Source organism: Ambystoma mexicanum, chromosome 6q, assembly GCF_040938575.1.
Source record: "Ambystoma mexicanum isolate Mex_15411 chromosome 6q, UKY_AmexF1_1, whole genome shotgun sequence".
NCBI lineage: Eukaryota > Metazoa > Chordata > Amphibia > Caudata > Ambystomatidae > Ambystoma > Ambystoma mexicanum.
In genome coordinates, this window is record NC_090937.1 from 1,550,229,505 (window position 1) to 1,550,246,995 (window position 17,491).

The following is a 17,491-nucleotide window of genomic DNA, read 5'->3' on the forward strand; positions in this document are numbered from 1 at the left end:
CCTAAGATGCGATGAGGCGCACATGGCCTAAGTTGCGATGGAGCACACGCAGTCTAAGATGTGATGGAGCACACGTGGCCTAAGATGCAAAGGAGCACACACAGCCTAAGATGCAATGGAGGGCATGCGGCCTAAGTTGCGATAGGCAGCACGTGGCCAAGTTGCAATGGAGAGCATGTGACCTAAGTTGCAATGGCGCGCACGTGGCCTAAGTTGTGATGGAGTGGACTTGGCCTAGGTTGAGATAGAGCCCACACAGCCTAGGTTGCAAGGGAGCACACGTAAATGGAGGGGGGGAGAAGCAAGCACAAGGGTGGGATGCGAGGACCGGTAGCAGGGGAAGCAGCACGAATGCAAGAGGGAAAAGGGGCACAAGGTCAGGGAGGATGCATGGAGTATAGCAAAGCTAACTCTCCCCGAACCTTCTTACCTTGTGGCCAGAAATTGGAGGGTGAGGTCACCCACATTCCCAGTCTGCGCCGCTACCCCATCGCCACCAAACACCTGCGTCACTGAACACTGCGGCCTTGCTCTGTGAGGGCTTTGCTGCAGAGGGTCCGGGCATCGGTTCATACATACACTTAAGTGGGATGCAGTGAAGCGTGCTGCATATAATCAGGCAGTGTCTCCTGTGCACCTGTGTCGCTCAACACAGCGCCCTTGTCCTGCAAGGGCTTTGCTGCAGAGTATCTGAGCCTCGGTTCTTATAAGCATGGAAGCATGGACACAGTGAATCGTGATACATATAATTGGGCAACGTCTCCTGCGCACCTGCATTGCTCAACACCACTGCCTTGTCATGCAAGGGCTTTGCTGCAGAGGGTGTGAGCTTGATTCTTATAGGCACAGAAGCGTGGACGTTGCAAAGCATGCTATGTATAATGGGGCAGTGTCTCCTGCACACCTGTGTCACTCAACACTGCAGCATTATCTTGCGAGGGCTTTTCCACAGAGGGTCAGAGCCTGGGTTCTTGTAGGCACGGAAGCGTGGACGTAGCGAAGCATGCTACGTATAATCGGGCATCATCTTATGCGTATCTGTGTTGCTCAACACCGCAGCGGTGTCCAGCGAGGGCTTTGCCGCAGAGGGTCCGAGCCTCGGTTCTTAAGGCACAGAGCGTGGATGTGGCCAAGCATGTTACATATAATTGGGCAGCATTTCCTGTGCACCTGCGTTGTTCAACACTGCAGCCTTGTCCTGTGAGGGCTTTGCCACAGAGGGTCAGAGTCTCGGTTCTTATAGGCATGAAAGCATGGACATAGCGAAGCATGCTACGTATAATTGGGCAGTGTCTCCTGCGCATCTGTGTCGCTCAACACCACCGCGTTGTCCTGCAAGGGCTTTTCCTCTATCTTATCTGATATTATATTTTGAATACCAAGTTATTAGAGTTTTGGCAACTAACCCTATGCTGTCTATTGAAAGCCAAACATGGGCACATCATTTTCAAATTCTGTATCCTACTTGGACATCATGCGAGTCTAATTTGAAAGTGAGGTAAATCATGCATTTTGTGCTTCCCTCCTGCATACTTAGATACGAGGGAAGCATAGGAAACTGCTCTTTGGATCATGAATTGCGAAATTTGTGGCCGCCGAGCAGTTTTTGAAGTGGGTGGGAGCGGTTGGGAGCGGTGCTCCTCTGTTTTTTTAAATTAAGTTTTACTGCTCCTATACTTTTATTTTAAAAAGAAACATATACTGAAATGGTTGCGCTATAAAATAAATATGTTGGAAGAAGTTGAGGGGTTTGTATTGTGCGTGGCAGGAGGCGTGGTGATGTGGTTTGTGGGGAGTGAGGCATGTCAGTCAGGAACATAGTTACACTATTTCTTTTCGTACACTTAGACCACTGCAGCTCAGAGGCAAGCCGTTTTGCACACGGCGGGGCTCAATGAGAGCATGGGATCCACATGTCTGACAAAGAAACCGAAAAGTGGCTTATGAGCTCTGAGGGATCCGCTTCATGCTTGGTGGTGGACCTCTCTCTGTCAGAACAGGCTCACCCTGCTTACTGACAGCGCTGGAGCCACAGGCCTGTGGCAGGGTTGTTGATACAGCACTCAACATAACCTGCCGCCAGTCTGGAAAAGTAAGGGAAAGGGGAGGGTGCCCAGTATGTCAAGATGCTGGGTATACCTTTAATCTCAGTCGGGAGTGGGGGGGTGAAGGGAAAACACTAGAGAGATGGTGGAGGTATAGCAGATATTCTTTTGCTGTCTTGGTCAGGAGCAAAGAAGGAGGAGAGGAAAAATGGAGTGGCACCAGGTATCGTTGTGGATCGGGTCAGGGCCGGTCCTAGGATTTGCGGGGCTTTGGGCAGCAAGAGGTGTGTGGGCCCCATTTATTTGCATACAGAGTCATTACAGAAAATATTATAGATTGAGTCTTCAGTAAGCAACAGTATTATGGTGAGTTCAATTTAAAAAATGTTGCTGTGTGTAAGGCATGAGAGTAATAAACTGTGAGGTCCAGTATATGAATTGTCACTATGAATATTTACCTTCATGGACATATCAGGAGTGAGACTTTTATTGAAGTAGCAGACAGCGTGTGCTGAATACCTTAAATCGCCTTTTAATTTTGGCAGACAGGTGATAGGGAGATAAAGGATTTGGCATGGAGCACACACTTTGTGAAGTGGAGAAGCAGGATATGAGATCAGTCTGAAATTCAAGAACTTGAAAACATATCTTCCCAGATGTAATTGGTAGAAATATTTTTTGTAAAAGGTCTTTTTGAAACATTTGTTTGAAAACACCATCTGACTGTGCAAGGCATTTAAAAAATATGGTGATTGTATTTTCCTTACTGAAGTTAACTGCTGTTTTAGCAGGCATTTCCCAATTGTTGGTTTTGGCAAATTTGTGTGGCTCAAACAACAAATTTAAAGAAACTTTGTTACAAGAGCGAGAGGGAAGAAAAGTTCTGAAATGAAAAGATCTGGTTGGCATAGCAACCAGCAATGCCTCTGGAATGAAATGACTTGGAGTGGGCAACTCACTAAAAAAAACATTTTCAAACTCCTCTACTGTGGTACCGAATGAAAAGCTCTGTAAGAAGATTTGCTCCAATCAACAGCTTTGCAAGAAGCAGGTCTGTCAGGCTTTCCAGTTCCTAGCTGCATAGTAATGTGCCTTATTGGGTTATTTACGGCTATCTTGAGTACAATTGGGCTTCTTTTGCATTACTTTTGGCAGCAATCTTTTTATATTCCTCCAAAGGCTGCCTCTCTACTTGCTTATTTTATTGGCTGTTATGCTGGTACCATGCTTGTTGTATCAGTTGCCCGCTTGGTTTTGCACCGTAGTTGCTCCGCGTTGTTTTCCACCTTTCCCCAAACTCCTGGGCATGTGTGGATGAGTGCTGTCTCCCCTGTAATGTAGCCGCACTGTCTCATGTAACGGTAATCCCCAGGCCCCCCACAGACAGATATTGACACGGGTATTCCATCCATGCTTCGCCTGCGCTCTGACGTGCATGCGCTGGGATACTCCTTTTATTCCCTGTGACAGAGTTGCATCACTCCATTGTGGCCCTAATGCAACTACGTCACTACACTCCTCCTGTCTCATAACAATTAACATAACATCCACACTAAAACTGTCAACACTCTAAATGCACATTAGCAATGCAGTTGAACTCAAAAACACACCACACCAGTCGCTGGTTTCTCTCGGTGCAACACTGGCAGCATCTTAGTCGTCCACCACATAGTCCTTCAGACGGGATGGACAGCACCCAGATTCTCATTGGGGGTACCTCCTAAATGTACTCCCTCAGGACTCTTCTTCAACCCCTGGACCAGGATCTGTCAGCTCCTGGGGGCTCCACTCAAGATCAGTGGTTTGGTCAACCTCATTCCTCACAGAAGATAGGCTCAGTGTGTTCCTACCATTTAGCTTCTTAAAATAACTAGAGTTCTGGGTCATGGTCGTCCTCCCATCCTATGCAGTCACCATTGACCACTTTACTGCTACCATGTCCAACGGCGTTGGGTCCTAGGGTAGCGAGATCTTGACTTCTGGGTGTCAGTTCCTGACCAGCACCTCATCGCCCAGGGATATGTCTTGTGGTCGCAGTTTCCTCCTGATGTTCTCTCTCTCATTGCGCATCCTTGGTTCTTCGGCCACCTACTCTTCATCAATCACTCCCGGTGCCCTATCCTCACTACCCAGCAAATATTCACGCGGACACCTTCTGAAGAGAGCTTATGTTGGAGTAACTCCTCTGGAGCAGTGTAGAGTAGCCCTGTATTCCTTCAGGATATGACAGAGCACTCAATCCAGGGATTGCCCTTTTCCATGAGCGATCTTAAACACCTTGTTCAGAGTCTGCATAAAACGCTCAGCCTCCCTATTCGCTCTGGACCACAACAGAGATATCTTCCTGTGCTTGACTCTGCACTCCTTCAAGAAGCCTGGAAAACACTCTCCTTGAAATGGCAGGCCATTATCGGTGCACTCTTCTTCCGGGAATCCATGATATGCAAAGACCTTCTCCACCACCGGTGCAAGGTTCTCAAATGAGGTTGATTCCACGAACTCCACCTCCAGATATTTGCTCCATTCGTCACTTGATATGATATGATATGGAATTTATAACGCGCCTATACACAAGTGTTTCAAGGCGCGACGAGGCAAGGGGGGGTGGACAAACGGAGGACAGACAATTATCCTACTAGGCCAGGTGTCATTCAGATTGCGCAAGTGCATGGAACACAAGGAAGTGCACGTCTCTCCCTATCGATCCAAAATCCATGTGCACCACTTCCCATGGTCCAGTGCCCATTGGCATCGACTCTATCTAGGATTCTCTCTGCACGTGGGCTGCAGCCTGACACCACACACAATTCTTCATGAACTCATCCAACAGCAGTTCCAGGTTGGGGAACTACACCTTCATCCTTAAGCTTGACCTGCTCTTGGCCGACCCCTGATGTTCTGACGAGCCAGTGTTATTACTTTGGTTACCAGCACAGAAGGCACGACCATCCTCTGAAATCTCAACAGCAGCCCAGATTCCACAAATGACAGTTTGTTCCTCATTTTACACAGCTGCTCCAGAGCTGCCTTTGTGTCCTGTGTACGTTTGTCCAGCCCCATCAGAGTCCACTTCCAATCGCCTTTGGCGAGGGGCTCACGGAGTAGGCAGAAACATTTGTCTCCTGAGGAGCTGTCCGCCAGCTCTTGCAAGGACATGGAGTTTGGAGTGCTGGACTCTAACACCATACTGACAAATTCCTCAACATACATTTATCCATTCCCAGAATCGACTTCAGACTTCCCTGGATGTCTGGACAGGTAATCTGCATCATTGTTTGCTCCTGGCTGATACACCAAACAGACATTGTACTCCAATAAGGCTAGCATCCAATGCTCAATCCGAGCCGCTGGTCTCGATGACGATACAGCCAAGATTGGTAGCAATATCTTATGGTTGGTCACAGCAATCTCCGGTCTCCCCAACATATAGAGCCTGAAATGCGTGCACCCCCAGAGCACCACCAGTGCCTCCCGTTCAATTTGGGAGTACTGCTGCTCGGTATCTTGCAAGGCTCCACTCGCAAATGCCACAGGCTGCCCCTCACCCTTCGAGTTCTGCTGGGTCAGCACCACTCCAAGTTCAAAAGCGATCACATCCACCGCGATCTCTGATGCTACAGCTGGGCTGAAAAACACCATAGTGCTGTCGGCTGATCTTGATTTCTTCGAACGCACTGTGTTCCAATGGTCCCCACTGCCATCTGCTCTCTTTGTTCATCAGATTTTGTAGTGGTTCATACAATGTCGCCAGATTCCTGATGAATTGTCCACAGTAAGTTACCATACCAGGGAAGCTCCTCACCTCTATGACTGACTCGGGGCACTTCGCCTCCTTGATGTCCCTTACCTTTTTGGGATAATCCAAAAAACCCAATCTTCTACTTGAAGAATTCACATTTCTCCTTATTGAGAGTGAGTACCAGTGGTCTGATCCGCTCAAGTGTTTTTCTAGCCTCTTCATGTGTTCAGTCTCGGACCCGGCAAAAACCAAAATGTCATCACTGATATTAAAGACCCCGCCCTACAGCCAGTACTCCATATATAATGTTCTGGAAAACCTCTGTGGCCAACGATACACCAAAACTGAGTCACTTATATCTGTATAAGCCCTTGTGAGTTGTGAAAGTTGTAATGTACCGAGACTCGGGGTGCAGGACCACCTGATGATCGCCCGCCCTCAGGTCCAGTTTGGAGAAAAACCTTGCTCCTTGTTGTTCTGCAATGATGTCATCCAGTGTGGGTGTGAGGTGCCTTTGCCGCTTGGTGGCCTTGTTGTGCAGGTGCATATCAACACAGATCCGAACCGACTCTGGTTGTTTTGGCTACTGTGCCACCACTATTGAGAACACCCATGGGTTTTGCCCCTCTACTGTCTCAATGATGTCCATCTCCACCCGGTGTTCTATCCTCTTTTCCACCTGCTCCCTACGAGGAAATGGCACCCTCAGTTTTGCTGGCTTACCCACCAGTTTTCCTACACGCACAAACACACATTCGACTGTCCGCAGCACATCGTGAATGTCTTCCACGTAGATCCCATATGGAAAACTGACAATCTTGACAGCCTCTGCCGCAGTACAGCTCAGCAGAGTATCCTTGCTGACATCAGTGAAAAAAAATCTAACCTTGATGGTATTCGCCCCATGATCCACTTTCGAAACAAACGCCCCTTTTAATGGCAGCAGTTGTTTACCACCGAAGGTGAAGATTCTCACTTTCGCCCGGGTCGGAGCCGGAGGGCCTGGCAATTCCTCATAGCGTTCCAAGGCCATTATACTCACAAATGACCCTTGTCTATCAGTACCGAGATTTCACATACATCAACAGACACCGCACATCTCAGCTGCTTCTTCTTCTTGCCCTTCAGGTCACTGAGACTGGAGATGAAGAAGACGTCTTCGTTCTCGTCCACTGAATCAGGTCCGTGGTCCGGCTGGTCCTCATCTTGATCCACCTGGGCTAACCTCGGGAAGCGTCTCTAAGCAGACATGCCCACCTTGGTAGTGCACCTTGGTATGACTACTCGCCCCGTGGCTTTGCACATGCACGCAAAATGATCGACTGCCCCACACACTCACCCTTTTGCTGGACATTTGACCGTGTGCTGGAGGTCATATCTGCACAGTGTGCAATGAGTCAGCTTCTCCGGCTCCCTGTCACTTCTAGGGCCATTCCACGCCATAGGCCCCTGGCACCTTGCTGGCGCCCTATCGCGCAGACATCCTCCAGCTTCACCATTTTGATGGCCTCGTCCATCTTGGACACCCTTGTGTCTGCCAGTTCATAGGATCACCCCAGTTCTAGAATCTGCATCAGGGGGAGCCCTGGTTCCCTCAGGTCCTGCTGCTGCATCTTTCCAGAGGCACACCACTGAATTAAATGGTTGCGCACCATCTCCTCCTCATTGTTCCAAGCGCATGTGCCGCCAGCTGCCTCAGCCTGCCTTGGAAGCAGTTCAACGACTCGTTGTCCTTCTCTTTAGCTGCACACATTACGTAGCTCTTATAATCCATGATGAGCAATGGAATAAAATTGTTCTTCAGAAAGTCCTTTGCCGTTCCGTAGGAGTCATCCACCGGCTGCAACATCTTAAAAATGTTCAACACAGCTGGTATTCAAAAGGGTCGACTTCTTCGCCTGGTCATTCATCTCCCCAACTGCTGCGAAGTACAACTCCAGACGCTTCAACCACAAATTCCACATGGGGCCCAGGGCTGCTGGCGCACCAGTTACATCAAATTCTGACATGGGTGCCATTGCACCTTGCTGACGATGCATTTGGACCACTGCTGGAGCACCTGCGGCTGCCGCTTGGTTGTCCTGCATGCTGGCGCACCACCCCACTCAGCAAAGTCACACCGAGTGCACAGGCACCCGCCCAGTGAACAGAGGACCGCAACACAGTGGGACCTCCGAAGGGTCTGCAAATGGAACCTCCACAGACCCAGCTGCAGGTCCAAAAAACACACAAATCAGGAGGGAACTCCCACTACATGTCAGAAGAAAGAAAAGAAAAGATAAAATGTGATTTCTTTTTTTTTTTTGTTTAAAGTTTGCATTCTCAAGTGCCTCACAAATTGTCCCAGAGGCGCACATGGACTGCCTTAGCTGGGAAGCCACTATCTCGGCCTGGCCGGCATTACAGGGTGTGTCTCACCTTCCCCTCGTGTGCCGACACAGCTTCAGGGAGGATCTCTCACCAGTCGACATCTCTGTCAGCTCAGCTGATTCAGCACATGCGTAAGTATGAGCAACATCCTCGTCCCCATTGTAATGAAGCAGCACGGCCTTGTGTAACGGTAGCCCCTGGGTTCCCCACAGACACTGTGGGCCTCATTCCGACTCAGGCGTTAAGGGGTTTACGGTGCCGTAAACGGCGCCGACCCTTAACGCCTGATTACAAGGTTCCCTTTGCGGGATGGCTGTTTAACGGCTGCTTTTTGCAGCCGTTAAAAGCCATGGCGCAAAGGGATCTTGGCGATAATTACGGCACCGTAATTTACGGTGCCGTAATTATCGCCTTTCCCCATTCCCATTATGCCCTATGGGGCAAAAATGGGAATGGGGAAGTGGCCATTGGTGAATGGGGAATTACTGCCCCACTCACCTTGGAATGGGGCGGTAATTCCGCCATCCACCATGGCGGAATTGCAACCTTAGCGGCATGGACCATGGTGCTAATAGCACCATGGTCCTCCACCAGGTATTCCACCTGGGCTCTGCCTGCACTCCGGCGTGCATGTGCGGGGATGCCCCTTTTATTCGCTGCGATGAAGTTGCACCACTCCGTCACGGCTGTAACGCGACTGTCCCTACATAACCCTCCCCTTCTCGACTGACTTTGGACCTGTTTTTTCAGACTCTGATTTCCCCAGCGGTGCGGTTTTGTTGAGCTCTTATCCCACCTGGAGATCACCTTCTGCTGGTGTTTGTTTACGTCTTTGTTTTTTGACTTGCTGTGACAATAGTATATTCCTGGCATGTACATAGGAAATGGTGTCGCATATGACCCTATGCCGAATTTCCTGCCAAATGCAAATGAGGTAACGTGCTCTTAAAAATAATTGGCGCAGATAGTGGTCCTCTTATCACTTACCCAAGAGTTCTAAAGAGTGGAAAGAAGAAATCTGTGGCAGCCAATCACGTGCCCGGTGGAATCTTATTCACATGTTTAGATGAACGTTTTCAAAGACCCTTTGGCGACCGTACTTCACATTTGAGTACGCTTTAGTGTGTTTTGAAAGAGCACATTAAAACAATTTGAGGCATGATCACTGAAATATAAAAAAGGGCACTTTTTTCTCAGATGCTTGGTAAGCGTTTGAACGATCTAAAAAAGGTATTCCATTTACAATACTAATACTTACTAATGAAAACACACCCACTTTGTGCAAACCTTAAAGCGCCTTAAAATGGCTCTCAGTCAAAACATTTGAAAAATGTCAGCATCTGTTCGAAATTGTCAGCTCTGGTGTTTTGGGTCGTTGTCGGCTTTTGTTTCATTTTATTTTAAAACAGAGCTCAGGCCTGTTGTGTGATGCCTCTTTGCTCTCATGTGATGTCATTTCAGCAAACGTCCTATACACTGCATGTGGGACACGTGCCAGTGTCACACACGCACACACCCGACACCCCACCTGCCCCCAGGAGACAAATGCGTATTTGCCTTTCAAAAAAAGTAATCAACACTGGAAAAATAACCTGAGAGAGGAGAATTTCCATGAACTATTCTGGCAAAGTATAAAAGGTGACCACCTTTTAAACCCAACAATGTATAATGAAATATTCCAAGGAAAACAAAATCCAAACCGGAGACGTGTGCTTTGCTTATATGTGGTCTTCTGTGTAAGTGTCTGTCCTGCAAACATGACAACTTGGGATGAAATCCTAGTTGCTGTACACTTCAGCAATCACACTTTTATTTAATGCTGGCCTCAAAAACGCCGAATAGGGTTGCGTTCATCTCCGGAAAAAAGTGGTTGCACGCTGTCCACCCACATGTATCCAGGACTTGTGCCCTGAAAATCAACACAGGGACAGAACCAGAGATAATAACCCCTCTAGTCTCCAGGACTGCAAAGTCTCTTCCCAAATCCTGGGCATATATAGTCATGAATAACTTGCCCACTCAGCCTTACCCTTCTTACCCCCAGGTTTAGCTTTCAACAACGTGAAAAGTACACAAACCATAGTAAAGTACTCACAAATATATAATTCATGGGGTTGTACTTAAAAATACAATTCAGTCTAGAAATATCTGACAGTTGTCCTGTTTAGCTGTGTGTCGTTCACCCAACCCACAGGCACCAACTGAACAGTTTCTTCTTTTTTGAAAGGGGACATCACCCTGTTTTATATAAAAAAATATAAGAGATTCACATCCACCCGTTTTTATATTTTTCTGCCGAACAAAGAAAACAAATAAAATATATTAAATTCTTAATTTGCAAAGCAGACGACACATGCCCTGATGGTTATGGCATGTGCCTATTAAATCTATTTTCAACAATTATACCGTTCTCTCAGAGTGTGGTAGTAGACTAGTGATAGGGCAGGTTTCTTCTCTACTATCCTCTAACCCTAGATAAGCGGAGCAATCACCGCAAACAAGGGCAAGTAACACACAAGGGTATAGTTTAGTATGGTTGAAGGGCAAGCTAGAAGCCACATTTCATGCCACTGAAAATTACTGAAAATCATAAAAACTGAAGACTTTATTGTGTGAAAATGTTAACGAGGGAAGTCTTCAGGTTGACACCCTGAACAGTCCTTAATGTGTTTTGGGCCTAAATATTCCTGCCTCCAAGATCACCTGACACACAGACATGCTGGGCGTTTTAGTTCCCAACATTCTTCTAGCTACATAGGCCTTAACCAGCTTTGCCATCCAGGCAAGGACCTGTGTCTCATGAAACCTCATACCTGGCTAGGGAAGAATCACCCTGGGACCCCCATGGAGTGACAGCCAGTGGGGCAAGTGAAGACCTTTGATCTTTTAACTCTGTAGTTGATTGTAGGCCTAGGGGTGGTCTACCTGACACCAGCTAAATTGATGCCCCCACCACCACCAGAGCTACAAAGACTCCTTCATGGCTGACACACAGTGATTTTTACATAGGTCACTGTTGTTTAAAATCTGTCTCAACCGCACAAACATTAGAGCACAATAAAAACTCTGTTACATTAAGAATGAAGCGAAAAGGCCTCTCATATAAGGAGGTCGGGGGCTGAGGGTGCTGGTAAGCAGAGTATATTCAAGACGTCATCCAGCGGAACCCAATATTACTCACTTTGTTCAATAAATGTGCCCCATAATGCATTTAGTGGAGACATCCCAGAATTCTGTACCATTTGGGAGGTGAGATTAGCAGCGGTTTGCCGGACCTGAGCCCTGGAAAAAATATTTGTGTATACAGACTCAACTGATGACAGTGAGCTAATTATAAAACTCATCACTTCCTTAATTTAAACATCGGGTAAGAGCATTGGTTGAAAGAATGGAGCAGTACTAAGAAAATAAAAACAAATTCGAGTTAAAGATGATGCCTGACGTGGGGCAAGTCTCCCCCTGTTGCCTGTTGCCTCCCCATGTTAGAAAACGCCAATTCCCCGTCCCCTCACCCCAACTTAACAGCGGGACCGTGCGCTCTGGCGCCTGATGCCCCTCCCGTCTGGTCGTCGCTACGCTCGGGCCTACCAAAACACGGGCTGGCAGGCCTTTAAAGCCCTTGTTCCCCCCCCCAGCCGGGGCATGAATGCTATATCAATTGGATATCATTTTACTTGTCATTATTTGCATAGGAGATCACCATACAGGTATCTTTGTAACATAACACATAATTAAATCAAAAGTAATAGCCAAGAACATGGCAATTGCTAATGAATATAATGATTGATAAAACGACATTGGTTACACATAACACAGTTAAACGGCTACTTACGACATTCAATATGACCACAATGGAAGAACGTATGTAGTCCTTCTTCAGTATGGCTTAAAAGCACTATTCAATAGCGTTTCAAGATGGCGCATTCAACTCCTTGAACCATGAAATCACATGGCGTGACAACTATACCACAGTAGTTATTTACACATTAGGTAAGCAATGATTTTCTTTTGTGTTGAATTTTGGTCCTCCGAACCTTTCACCTACCAATATTAAGCAGAGATTTTATCAGTTTATTGATTATGAAGACACATTGGGCCCTATTCATGCACCAAAGCCAGCGTGGCATCACCAACATTCACAGGAACAACCATAAAACTCCACACCCACACACATGGACATGCAATCCACATCTATGCGACACCTGCCTGGCCAATATTCCACATGATTACATCAAAATACATGTCACTGTCACAACCAATCAATTACGTATGCGTATTCCCTGGTGCTGAAGATGACAGACCTCTGCCTCGCTGCCAGGGGGTTGCCGCTCTGAGGATGATGGTGCTGGCATGGCAACCCCTGAGGCAGGTGTGGGTGGGCAAGGTGGTCCTGGAGCTGGGCTGTGGAGCGGTGATGGTGGTGGAATGGCACGGCGGGAGTCCAATGAAGCAAATGAGGACAGGAGTATAGGAAATGGCTGGACAGCAGGCACTCCAAATGCAGTGTAGTTGGGCAGCAGGCACACACACTGTACAGGCAGAAGCAGATGGTAAAGATGGAGGCAGCACAGAGCAGGTGGAGGCAGGTAAAATGGCACAGAGGCAGGGGCGTGGGTCTTCTGTGTCCCTCAATGATGGCAGACGTGAACAGAGTGAAAGGAGTTTGAGCGTAAAAAATGCAAAAAGCGCGGTCACGTGAAATTAGAGAAAAGGCCCTCAGCTTGTAACTTATGTGACACGTGCTGCACTCAGGAGTTGAGCACACCATATTCGGGGATACATAAGTACATGTAGAAGCAACTCTGAAAGTGCGTGTGAAGGGGAGGAAACGGATGAGTTGACTAGTGCGTATACTGGAGTGCCACCCATTCCGTTCACTTCAGGGACTACACACACTTCTTATTTTGGTGGGGGATTTGCCTCTGCGCATACGTGCATCTACTTTAGATTTTTGCAAGGCTAACAGTGAGTCGCGTACGCAATTCTTTCAACTCTGGGTGCCTTTGTATCGCGTACCACTATTCTTACCTTTCTGGTAGCTTTCTGATTTTCGCATTCGCATTTTTTGTGTTGCTGGGTGCCACTGCATATTGCGTAATACGTTTTTCTGATTTCGGAAGCTATCCTGGTATCGAGTACGCAATCATTTTTATTTTGAGGTGCCTGTGCGTTACGCATACCATATTTTCCACACCCGGAGTACAATTGAGCCTTGCTGGACTACAGAACTACCTCTTCCATCCCGTAGAATGCACCCTCACTAAAATTGCCCAGGACAATTACATGGTGTGCCTTCCATATTTCTGTTACACCTGGAACATGAGTGGAAAGGCCCCAAGAGGGAAAGGGGACAGACGGGGCCGGGGTCAGGGATGTGCTGTGGAAGCAGCTGTCTCAGCCCCAATGGTAAAGGAAAGGAAGAAAAAATGGACGGAACCCTCTTTTTTTGGGGGCCTGACTCTAGAGGGTTGAGAGGTACAGAGATAAAGGGAAGTAGAGTCAGCGGTTTCCCAGGCCAAAGGCGTGACAGGGGGTCACAATACTCCTTGCATGTATTGCAACAAACTATTCCATGTCTTGTTTACATTCACAATACAGTAACATTGTCGACACATTAATTGGTGTTTCTGGTTCGGTAGGTTTGCAAAGGGCAGTGGCTGGATGAAATGGAGCAGCGCTGCCAAATTGTACCGAACTGTCTTGAGGACATCAAGTCGTGGTCAGACTTGGTTAAGTAAGATGGGCGTCATCCATGTGCAAGTAAGTTGACGCCATGGCGGTGGTCTTGTTTACCCAGCTGTTGATTGTTACGGCTGGGGGGGGGCAGTCTGCGGAAGTCAGATGCCCAAATCTGTGCCGAACTGAGAAGGAGCTGTGTCACTGCAGGCTGTTGTGACTGTAAGCAATACATGGAATAGTTTGTCACATAAAGAATTCTGCAAATGTGTCTTCTTGTCAAAATAAACCTTCCTGTTTTTTGTACCTTACGGTGATCTCTTTTTCAAGCTAGTACTCTCCTAGCTCTCCTGCAAGGAGTATTGTGACCCCCTGTCACGTCTTTGGCCTGGGTAGCCGCTGACTCTACTTCCCTTTATCTCAGCCCCAATGGTTCCAGGACATACTGTGGAAGCAGCTGTCCAAGCCCTAGGGGTTCCGGGACATGCTGTGGAAGCAGCTGCCCCAACATGAAAGGCTAAGGTGCATGCTGTGGAAGCAGCTGTCCCTGCCCTAGGGGGTAATCCCATGCCCCAGGCCACTTGTGGTCCCAGCCACACAGGGGCGGCACCTACACCTCATGACAAGAAGGCAAAGCCTGCACAGCAGATACAGGCTCAACCCCATGATACGGCACAGAACACTGGCATGTTGAGGAAGAAGAACTTCCATGAGGAAGAACTCAAGATCCTCATGGACTACGTGACCATTCACCACCGTGACAAGTGCCAGCATCCGGGGAGCACACACACACCAGCTTAGATTATGGTGCATTGGCAGCATGTCACGGAGGAGATCAATGCCTTAGGGTTTGAGAAGCACACCTCTGCACAGGTAGTGAAGCGCTGGAATGATCTCACCCGTTGCACCAAGTCCAAGCTGGGTGCCAACCTAGCCTCTTCTCTGACAACTGGAGGGGGGTAGGCAGAGGAGGAGGAGCTACATGAGCATGAAGGGGCTATGAGCCAATTCATTCTAGTGGAGCAGGTGCAAGGCATGGGAGGCCTGGAAAATTACAAGGACACGTCTGGTGAGTGCCCAACATTATGAATTCTGAGTATGTGAAGTAAAGCATCACCAAGATATATTATAGCGGTGCACATCTGGCTGCATTGGAATGACTGCCACGGGTGAACCACGTCATGTGGTGTACTGATTAATGTCCAGAGTACACAAGAGTGGATACAAACCATGTGTTGTGCATCAGTTGAACATGCCTGTGTGACAGTACTCATCCCCCACTAGCAAACCCCCCAACATCTGCAAAATGATACCACAACATGCACTGTTGTTTGCTGCATCCTTCATGTGAGTGACTGTGCTCTGCTAGACAAGTGCATGTGTCAGAAATCTGAGTTACACTTCATGCCCTGCAGGGTGTAGAACCTTTTTTCACACATGTACGTATGTGCTTCCATGCTACCTATAACATCCAAGATGATATCCAGCAAGCCTTATGTCATGCCCTGAGTGAGTGTGCATATTTTTATTCTCTGCACTTCCCGCTGCCCCAATGGCAATGACTCATGAGGCAAATCATTGTGAGGCCTGCTCCCTGTTACCCTCCCACACTCAGCCCACAATCCATGGGTCCATGCATCTCTCCCTCTTGTGGGTCACTGTACGGTGTCCCCATATACAATCCCATTGACCTACTATCTCCACTTCACTCACCTTGCCTAGCTGGTACTCTTACAGCCATACATCAACTGGGACCGTTTCTTTTTTCACTGACTTATCGCACGTTCACATTGTGTACAGTCCCTGTACCAAGACAACACTGGTGTGGCATGTGATGGATGCAGGCTTGGATGTGGATATGTGTGTCTGCTTGTTGCAATATGATGAAATTGCACATCACAAAGCCACATGTCCATGACCATTTCACTGGTATTAGTCAACAGTTTGCTGTGCCATGGGCTATAATGTGCTTCTTAATGGCCCTGTTGGTTGGCAATGTGTCCATTAGCAGCATGGCCCTGATCAGGGAATTTAGTTGCCATCTGCATATGCCATGCTCAGATAGCTTGTTGTCCATAGTGTGTGGATGCTCTATTTGTTATGGCGACATGCCCTGCATTTTGTTGCATGACAGCAATTTGATACACATGCTTACTGTAGACACATTGCACATGACTCCCCATGTCTTTATCTGTCCATGTGCAGATGAGGAGGCACCAGATGCAGAGGAGGAGGAAGACGATGAAGACGAGTCTGTGGTGCTTCAGACCACCCGTGAATGACATGGCGTGGCAGGCCGTGAGAACCGACTGGTGCTGCAGACCATCCCGAGCCATGCTGCAGACACTTCTGACTCTTTGGATTTAACTGGCTCTGATACTGAACTCGATGTGCAGTCCTGAATGCTGGTGGAGGTGAGTGCAACAATGAGTGGAGCGGTTGTCGCCCATGAGTCTGCAGGGGGTCAGGTGCCTTCACACGGCCAGTCACTGGTGGCACGTCTGTCTGTGGTGGTTATGGCTGAAAGGTCAGGCTCCCATGTATTGGTTTCTGGTCCTGGGACAGATGTCCAAGCGAGTGTTGCAGTCTTGCAGCCAAGGGCAGGGGAATCATAGCAAGGGCCATGCTCCCTTTGATCAGGCAGGCATGGGCTCCGCACACATGGGGGACGTGTGCAGACTGGGCAGAAAGTGGGAGCAGCAGATGATGTGTTCCACACACTGACAGGGTTCTGCCTTTGAGAGTTTGGTTGAGGGGATGGATAGGGTGGCCACTTCCATGATCCCCCCAGCAACGCAGTAGGAGCAACAGCTGCAGGTCATGTGGTCTGCATGCGGCTCCCACAGGCTGCGTTTGGAGGCCAACATAAGGAGCCAACTGCGAGATCTGCAGTGTCTGCTGGCCTCCCTGCTTGCAAAGGGTCAGGCACACAGGGATGCCCTGAGGCGTGAGTTGTTGGCCCACAGAGCTGCAATCCACGAGGAACATGCAGCCAGCAGAAGACTGTTCCACCAGGAAATGTTAGCATTGAGGCAGATAATCTCGGAGGAACTCCATGCAACCGATGAGGTTGTGCATAGTGACCTCCAAGCCCTCAGTCTGCTGGTGCATTCATCAGTGTCACGCATAGCGGCTGCCACTGAGGACCAGGCCAGCGCACTGCATGGTGAGCCTCCAGCCCCATTTCCTCCTTCAGATTCAACGCAGGATGGGGGTGCCAGCACAGACATGCCTCCCGTTCCAATGTAGCTGTGCTATCCTGAGCCTATAGACGGGAATCTTTCTTTTTTTTTGTTGGACGTTGACATGCACCCTGCTTCTCCACCCCATCCCCCCTCTCTTTGGACCCCCTCCGGTACATGATGGGCATTTCTTTTTATCCCAGTACTTTTGTAGATCCCAGGCCCAGATGTTGGCATGTTATTTTTGAGTTGTGCTTTCCAGGCTTTCTTTTTTTTTTCTTTTGCTTTTTACCTTGAGTTGTGCAGTTGCCCTCTCTTAGCCATGACTTTTGCAGTGGTGGACATGCAGACATGCATAGTGAAATCAACTTGCATGTTTGCATGGTGGTGCGCAGGATGGCATGTGCAGATAACAATGGGTTCAGTGTATCCTCGCACATGTGTGATACTTCACTATGCCTGTTGTAATGTCTTCTCCC